Source organism: Chrysoperla carnea, chromosome 4 (assembly GCF_905475395.1).
Source record: "Chrysoperla carnea chromosome 4, inChrCarn1.1, whole genome shotgun sequence".
In the NCBI taxonomy this organism is placed as follows: Eukaryota; Metazoa; Arthropoda; class Insecta; order Neuroptera; family Chrysopidae; genus Chrysoperla; species Chrysoperla carnea.
Window position 1 is genome coordinate 25,783,383 of NC_058340.1, and position 8,331 is coordinate 25,791,713.

Below are 8,331 nucleotides of genomic sequence, written 5' to 3' on the forward strand. Positions count from 1 at the left end.
CGAGGTATCTACAAGCCTGTAAGTGAATGCGATATGATGAATGAGAGAGAAGACCGTCAGTGAGTTCCCCTGTGTCCTTGTCACAATCATATATACATATATACTTATTATATGTATTAGTAAGTATATGTATTAGACAAGGACACAGATGAACTTACTGGCAGTCTTCTCTCCCGCTTCGCATATCGCATTCATTTACAGGCTAGCGTTCTCTATCTTCATATCTCTATGGGTTTCACTCTGTCAACACTCTTCAACTTTGGTTTTTAACTTAAGGTTTTACATTTGTAACACTCGAAATTTAATGTCCCCTATGTTTAGACGAAAGAGTATAAGATAGAGGAGATGAAGGTCGCGTATACATGCAGGAATATCTCGTATTTGGGTCTTACAAATACCATTGTATTGACAACAGAGTGGTACAGTGGAAGCGTGCTGGGCTCATAACTTAAGAGGTAATTAGATCGAAACTACGCTCTGCTAACAGATTTTTCTAAACAAAATTATGGAGGTGAAGAGCGTTTATAACTGGAATCAATAACTAGAGGCGTTGAAACTCGTAAACTTTTTTTTAACTTAGTCAGTAGGGAGACTTGTCCTCTAATACTCTTAGGTTTAGACCATGTGTCAAGTTATTTAATACCACTTTTAATTGGTTAAAATAAATTCAGATGTCTCTCAAACTCGTTTTAATGTTATTATAATTTTTTATAAATTTAGTATCTCCTATTTCGTAAAATCAACGTTCGTCAAAATAAATATTTTACGCATTTAAAATATTTATTGAATTTTTTAGTGTATAAAAAACTAATCTAGAACGAAATATGAATATTTCCTATTTATGTAGATAAAAATGCTACATTGTTTATTTAAAACTATTCCCGATTTTGTTTCAAAAAAAAAATAAATGTAGAATACGTAACGTTATTTTTATTTCATTTTTTAAATGTAGAATCATATTAATTGTATAGGATTTAATTCCAGTACTGCCAGCTTGCATTCAAAATAATTTTCACAATTTAAAAAGGCTAATGAAATTCTAGTAGCAAATTAAATGTAGACAAAAAAATAAATCAAAAATACTATGTAGTTAATATTTAAAATATATAAATTAGTTTTTAAAAAAATGTCAACAAATTGAAATAGTAAAAACAATTTTGTAGGAAGAAAACTACTGAAAAAAAAATAGATAGGACGTTAAACAATCAGTATTTTGTGGGAAAAACAAAAATTCTTTAAAAAGTAAATACACCAATAGACATATAAAATATATTACTAGATTATCTAGTTAAGCATTTTGTTAGTCTATCACGAAAAACAATTGAGATCGAAACAATTTTAATTTAGCAATAATTTTTTTAAATTAATTTTTTGAATTATTTTTGAAAACGAATCCATCACAGATATGGTATGACATTCCATTGAGTACGCAATTTTATTTTTAAATTGCTAATAATTTTTAAGTATATAAAAAAAATATTATCTAGGTAATTTACACAGAGCTTTTAAAATTACGAAAAAAAAAATTTAATAGGTTTTATAAGTTGTAATTTAAAAATATTTATAAAACTTTTCAAAAAAGTATTTTTCTATCTATAAACAAAAAATGATAAAAATATATTATTTTTTATAAAAATTTCAGAAATGGGAGTCAAAAATTGTAAAGGTAATAAATTTCAAACCCCTTTGGCTATATCACAAAGCTCTAAATACTCCCAAGCCTAAGATGAACATTTATAAAAAAATTTGTCCAACATAAAAAAAAAATATTTTCACATTTTCACAAATTTTTTTATTTTTTTGAAAAGTTTTCTATTTTTTATAAATAATTGCTATATATTTATTATTATTATTATTATTACTAAAAATATAAAATTAAAAATAAGAAAAATTGATAAAAAATATATAAAAAAATACAATACAGAATATCTTTATTTTATACTTTTCAAAGCTTGGTACAAATACGCAATCCTAAAGAAACGTTTTAAAAAATCGTTTAAAATGGTTTCTAATCAGTTCAGTAGAAGTACAAAATTTTGATATTAAGTTTTTTTTCAACTGAAACTGAATGGAAATGTTTTAAGGAAGTAATTATTGATTTCCTGTCGAAATTCTAAAAAATTATGACAATATTATGACGTGCGATTAACTTTGGTTTACTGTTTAATTTTATTTGGGAATTGTATTTAATAACATAACCTCAAAAAACATTTTCATTCAATTTCAAATGAATCTTTATTCTTTATATGTAAAAATATTTATTATAGTAATATATGAAAGTTAAAATAGGAATTAAAGAGGTTACAAGCATTTATAGATAAAAAGAACTTGACCGATAAAAATAGAAAATCCACCAGAGGGTAACAAATTTGGTCCGGCATATACGTAAACTCTTGAATAAAAAATTTATATAATGTTATAATATAGTATAAAATTTCTTACTTTATTTTAACGGTTTAAATACACGTAAATTACTGTTCTGAGCTCAATCCACTATTTCAAGCTCTAAATGCCTTCTCTGTGTATAGTTGATGTGTTGCCTACCCCTATTTAAAAAAATTTTAAATAAAAACCTTAAAATACAGTGAGAGACATCTATTTATTAGCGAAATTCAGAGTTATAAAATAAGATATTCTTACAAAAAAAAAAAAATAGACAAAAAAAGTTAAATATTTAAAACGAATGTGAATCACTGCCATCCGGTGAAAAAACAAACATCACAGTATCGAACTGCTAATGAAAAATTAAACATAAAAAGCTTGCGCTGCAATAAAGATGAAGATTATTGTACTAGAGATTTATTATAACTTACGTCTTATGATAAGCAACAAAATGTTGACAAATAGGTAAAAAAAAAAACAATTTAACAAAAAATAAAATTAGATAACTTTGTTGAAAAATGCACGAAATATTTAATAAAAGAATTTGTAAAATTTTAAATTTCTTCAGTTAATTTTTTTCCAACAACTTTTTCTAAATACAAAATTTCCAAAAGTTATAAATCTTTTTTGACGAAATCTCTTATGCATGAATAAGTAAAAGCAAAAAGTATATTGCTACGTTAAATTAAAGGAAGTAATTTCAAAAACTAATTAATATCTTTTGTTTGCAATTTACTGGTTGATGACCTTTATTTTGGCAATACAACATACCTGTGAAAATACAATACTAGAGTAATTATATTTACTCTAAATATAATCACGATAATATCCGATAGCTTCCGATTTTATCCTACCTAGTTTTAATCCTTTTTTTAATTTCAACGTAGCTATCGCTTAGTGGGTCCAGTTTCAAAGATTCCAAAATAAAAACTTAATGCTTCTGGGCTCGAATTTATTATGTTATCTCGCTATATGATTCGTGTATCCTCGTTTTATATTTTTAATAGCCATTTTATTTACCACTTTTTCATCATTCAAAAATCATTTAATTAAATTTATTATAAAAAAAAAATACATATCTTGCTAAAAATAAATTTTTGCGAAACTTATTTGCACATCAATTCACATTTTATCGTCATTTTTGTATAAAAAAAAAACCATGAGCATACGAACGAAAATGGCTATTAAAAATTTATTCAAATTTAAAATTTTACAAATTGATTTTAGAGTATATGATTTTTAAATAAATATAATTACAACTTCTGCCTTCGAAATGAAATTATAGTGTGAAAGCAAAATAAAAAATTTAAAAAATAATAAAAAAAAATTAAATATAGTTGTAAAATGCTATAAAAATATAAAAAATAGTTTATAAGATAAAAGAAATAATTTTTATACTTTCTTATCTAATTATCTCTTCTTTTTTTTCAATTCTTTTTGACATTCTGCGGTCCAGTTCGTGAACAGCCACTTATACATGTGTGATATCGAAAAAAAAAAACTTTTCTTGTTTTTCTTCAATATAATTTCATTTAAATCAGTTATCTCAAATGTAAATTTGCTCAAAATTTATGTATATTTTACAGATGCAAAAATTTCGGCCACCAACTTAAAATAATTATTGATTAACAGATTTTTAATTAAACCAAATAAACGGACGGCTACTAAGTTAAAACCAAAAGCTGTTATTGCCCGAAATTTAGAACGAGAAAATTTTTAATCAAACCAAATAAACTGACGCCTACTAAGCTAAAACCAAAAGCTGTTATTGACCGAAATTTAGAACGAGAAAATATTAAATATGTCAGTTTTGTTTTTTAATGTTCGAAATTTAAATAGAAATCGTGGCTTAAAATATCGCTTGCAAAGAAAAATTTATTACTGTTTCATATAGAAATTATACCTTTAGATAACTAATTTAAAACGGATTATAGTTCGAATCAAAAATTTTCCTCAAAGCAACACAAATGAATAATCTATAATTATATTTTCTTTGGCTATTTTAAGTTTAGACAAGCAATATTTAATAAAAATTTATCGTCCTTGATTTACCCGGTGTGATCAAAATATTTTTAAAAAAAATTTAGTTTCACACAATCGACTATGAGGTTTTTCTCTTCTAAGCTAGCGTGAATTTTTATACTGACAATGTAAACATTGCAGACGAAATACGTATTTAGTATACATTTTGATATTATTTGGGTGTTTTAGTGTAAAAAAATATATATATAAATATGTTCAATGTTTTGCTTAGAGGTAATTTACAAAAATAATTATTTATAATAATTATACATATCGTAAAAATATTTTTTTTTAATTTACAAAAGAAACACACTTACTGCCTGGATTTTACGGTAAAGATAAAAATTAAGGAAATTCATTAGGGATTATACGAATACTACAGCCCCTTCAATTTGGTAGGGCTGACAAGGTGTGTTATGCTTTAAAAAATTTTTAAAATGAAATTTTGATATAAGGAACCGTAGTACAAAGTAGAATCGCATACAAATTTTCAACCTTCTAGATAAATTTGGAAGGGTTATGAAGGTTTGTAAAAATCGTTAAAAAAACATGAAAATTCAAAATAAAAATGGATCAAAGAAACGCTGGGGATCACACCACCAAAAGGCACTTAGAAATAACTGAACCTACATCCAAATTTCCAAACTTTTTACCCAAAACCTTATAAACGTCGAAAAATCGTTATTTTCCTCTGATAATCTCCTAAAAATTTCAGAAAATCATGTATAAGATATCCCCAAAACCTCATACATCCTGTTCTAGAAGTTATAAAAGAACTGTACACACCACCACTCATTTCCGTTAACCTTCGAAACAGGACGTAGGTCTATATTTTTGGAGAAAATATGGCTAAAAAGTCCCAGCTGTCAAAAAGTATTAATGAGCCATGGCAGTAATAAATGATAGAAGACGCAAACTTACTATTGTTTCGTAACTATAAAAAATAAACACTTACATAAATACGAATTGCATCATTACATGATAAAAAATTATATCATGAATACAAACCTTACTAATATACAAAAATTAACATCTATTTATACTCTAACTTAACATTAGAGTGGAATAATATCGTCTTTCTCAATCCCTATTGAACAAAAATAATTGAATATTTCAATAAAATGAATTGTTCGTAACTGCCCATCACGAATTTCAAAAGTATTCTTACGATAAATGTAAATAAAATATTTAAACGAATTCCTAAACAGATTTAAATATTCATTTTTAATTATTAATCAAATATTTATTTAAAATAGTTATTGATAAATAATACAGAACAATAGAATACCATTTGTTAATTTATAATTATTATTATCTAATTTGTTTATTATTTATTAAACTGTGATTAAAAATACAAAAATCCTCAAATATTTAAATAGTAAAAATAACAATGATTATTAAGAAAATTCATACAAAAATAATGAAAGTAAAATGAAAAATATTTATTATTAAATAAGTTTTTTGTTATAAGTAATTTATATTCTTATTGCTAAAGCACGCTATAAATTGTTTGTCCTAATCCCTGTATATGTGAATAGACGATTAAAAAAAAAAAAACAAAAATAAAATCACATTATTGTTACAAAATTTGTATTTATTATTGATTTTTTTGTACATTATTCAATCCTAATAATGTTTTTATTAAGGTATGTTCACACTAAATCTATCACAGTAGAAGGCAATATAAAACTATGTCTTGATTTAATTCAATTGTCATTGTCCAGAGCGTGATTTTTGTTTAGAGCGTATCGATGAAATAAACTTAAAATAATTTGAGGCTATGTTACAACTTTTGACAAAACTTAATTGACGTGGAAAATACACACATTAGGTCGCAAAAATCAATCAGAAATAATATTAGTTGCCATCTGTGTCGCGATGGTGAGTACATATGGCTTCTGTTTAATTTACCATTATCCAACGCCAGTGTTTGTTTGTCATCACTTTGCGCTTCAATGTAACTCAAAATTCACAGCTTATGCGATTCTGCTTAGTGTCTGATAGTGTGGACTTACCTTAATATCTATAGCAAATTTTTCCTATTAATGTATTTTCTAAAGGTCATCACGCATCGTGATAATCGCTTTGTGTTCATACGGGTCAGTTAATGATTTTAAATGTTGAATAATAAAAAGTTCATCATCAAATGTTATTTTTACTAAAAAATTTTAAATCATCTTCAGGTTTAGTGCGAAATTTTGCAATTTGAAAAAAAACTGAATATCATGGGATTAAAGCAGTTTATGTGGAGTTATTGAAACAATGGAATTAGATAGCGTGGCCAGGTAAGTGTTCCGTAACACGCGATAATCATGGATTTGATTTGTCCAACTGTTTATTATTAAATCTCGTACGCTACATGATTTGTGTGCGTGTAATAAGTACTAAAAGAAAAATATATGCCTATTCATTCTAAAAACATTTCTAATAAAAATTCCTGAAAAATGGTCAAATTTCATATTTGCGGTAAATAATTAAGATCAAATCTATTAACTACGAATTATTTTGACTCTTGATTGCCTCGATAAATTCGTACACTTTCGTCCTTCTCGCCTCACCTGATCTAAGTCAATCGCATCACTTCATCTTCTGCTTTTGCTAGTGGGCTTGCAAAGTTCACTGAAGTTGTAATATTCGTATTGGTTTAACTTCAATTGAGTATCGAATAGAAGTAGGAATGGGCATGTTGTTTCGTACCCTGGAATTGTATTGCTTTTATATTTGGCTGTTTTTCTGATTTTTGCCTCCTCCTTAGATCATATACTAGACATGCATATGCCTGGTCTGGCTTCATAGATATTACTCATTTTGCTCATATCCCATAATCAACTTGAAAAGAATTTATGCTCTTTACATGTCCTGCCTTCAATAAAACTTCGGGAGACCCCAATAATTTCAGTCTAGCTAGCATTTTATATTAGTGACCTTCTTGATCTGAAGCAAGGCTCGGTGATAAAATCGGATATCACAGGCTATTCTGGTGTGTTCTAATAAAAAGTTTTTTTTTTATATACACTTCCGCACGCAATATACCGTGTCAAATAATGATAGTTTACCGCTAACCGCAGATGGACTTTTGAAGTTTTCCATAACCGCAGTTTTACCCAACAATAAAATGTTGTCTTGAGGGTAAGATAGTTAGGTTTCAACAGTTTCTTTCGACATATAAGTCCGTGTAAATCACGTACCTTCTTATGTGTACCAAAATTTGATTGCATATTGATTAGTGATAGCTTTGATGACGTCATGTTATTTATAAATATTTTCCCCAGAAATAGGTAAGTTTTAGATTAGTCAAAAAGCTATATTCTTTTTTATTTTTAAAATAAAAAATTATCATTTCTCAAACATTAATAAATCTAGAAAAAATTTAAATATTTCAATTCGGAACAACGTTCCGAATGTAACGTTGTGTGTATATATCATATATTATTTTATGGTAAATCATACAAATTTTAAAATTTCATATTTCCCTCCAAAATAAACAATTACAAAATAGATTTGCCAATCACACGTAATGATAACCTTGTATGTTATTTTACAACTAATTACCAAAGATACAAATTAATATTTCAAGAATAGAGTCACATAATAAAATACATTTTTCTAATTAAAAATAAGAATATATGTCTATTCTTTTTTATTATAAAATTATATTTACTTCTCAATTACCATTCACATGCAAATTATGTATGAAATAATCACACTTTAATAGCTTTTCCAAATACTGGTATATACAATCTTTTTCCACCTTTATTTTTTAATGTTCTAAATTATTACTAAATATGACGTAAATAATTTATTAGTACGTTCCCTTGAACAACAAACAATAAAATATTATCAATCCTTATCATGTCTAATCATAAGGAAAATTGGTTTATTACAATATTTTGTTTGGAAAAACTGTAAAAAATGTTAGTTGAAAAC